General features: G+C 49.4%; 1 non-coding gene across 1 annotated transcript in view; it reads left to right on the top strand.

The window, feature by feature from the left end:
• The first annotated feature begins 1,041 nt into the window (after nt 1–1,041).
• LOC123687642 overlaps nt 1,042–1,229 on the top strand; it is a 1,906-nt gene continuing 1,718 nt past the window's right edge. The window contains exon 1 of the ribosomal RNA XR_006749357.1: nt 1,042–1,229. This exon is cut by the window's right edge and continues 1,718 nt beyond it. This is a non-coding gene — a ribosomal RNA (small subunit ribosomal RNA).

Raw genomic sequence — 1,229 nt, 5'->3', positions numbered from 1 at the left:
AACGTGATGCATCGGCCGATTTCCGGATCGGAGTTCGAGAGATGCGACTTTCGATGCGCGATGGGTGGTTCGAGACGGCCTAGATCGATCGGACGAGGCGGACTAGGTGTTAACGACATGCATCGGCGGATTTTCTGATCGGAGTCCGAAGAAATCAGCTCTAGTAGGCGCGGCGAACGGTCGAAACGGCCTCGATCGATCGGACGAGGCGGACTAGGTGTTAACGACATGCATCGGCGGATTTTCTGATCGGAGTCCGAAGAAATCAGCTCTAGTAGGCGCGGCGAACGGTCGAAACGGCCTCGGTGGGTCGGATCGATCGGGAAAAGTTTGCTAAATCGTGTCTGGAGGGGAATCCGGGGTTCTCCTGACATATATAGAAGGGGTGGAGAATGGGTCCTGTCCTAGACTGTTTGGAGTTCTTTTTAGGATGATATTCAGTTGGTAAGTGGTAGACCCGAATCCGACCTCGGCGTTTGGGTACTGGCAAGGTGTGTTGGTTTCGGCTTTCGCATCTTGGGTCGCTTTCGTCAACCTCATGCAGCGAGGTCGCGGTCCGCTTCGTCTCTTTGTAGTCGAATGGCCTTTAAGCGACCAACCTTAAAATCGTGATCCTCTGCCCGTTGCGGGTTATGTTCACAAAAAATTTGCAACCACTCAATTCGTTCCGAGCGACAAATATTGTTGAATCTCGAATCACCGTGTCGTTATATTCACATGTATAGCGAAGGGTCGAGATGGAATGTGTATAAGAAATTAGTTGATAGCCGGGGGTTCGTATTATATATGGACGCCTTGGCGAGGGATTGTTTCTAGAAACTTTCTCATTTTTGATCGGTGTTTTGTCCGAGATGATGATGATGTATATATAGCTTGAGTCTCATGCTGACTGGGGGCTGTTACGTCGTTTCGTCGAGGACTTGCACTTACTGATGTGCGGCGCTAGTCGAAGTCAATCGACATGGCTAGTGCCACATGACGAGAGGCGAACGGGTTTGGCCATACCGGCAATCTCGTGGACCGATCGTATAAGCACGCAGTTCCCTGGTTGATCCTGCCAGTAGTCATATGCTTGTCTCAAAGATTAAGCCATGCATGTCTCAGTACAAGCCAAATTAAGGTGAAACCGCGAAAGGCTCATTAAATCAGTTATGGTTCCTTAGATCGTACCCACATTTACTTGGATAACTGTGGTAATTCTAGAGCTAATACATGCAAATAGAGCTCCG

Source organism: Harmonia axyridis, chromosome X (assembly GCF_914767665.1).
Source record: "Harmonia axyridis chromosome X, icHarAxyr1.1, whole genome shotgun sequence".
In the NCBI taxonomy this organism is placed as follows: Eukaryota; Metazoa; Arthropoda; class Insecta; order Coleoptera; family Coccinellidae; genus Harmonia; species Harmonia axyridis.
This window is presented reverse-complemented; position numbering and strand designations above follow the sequence as displayed.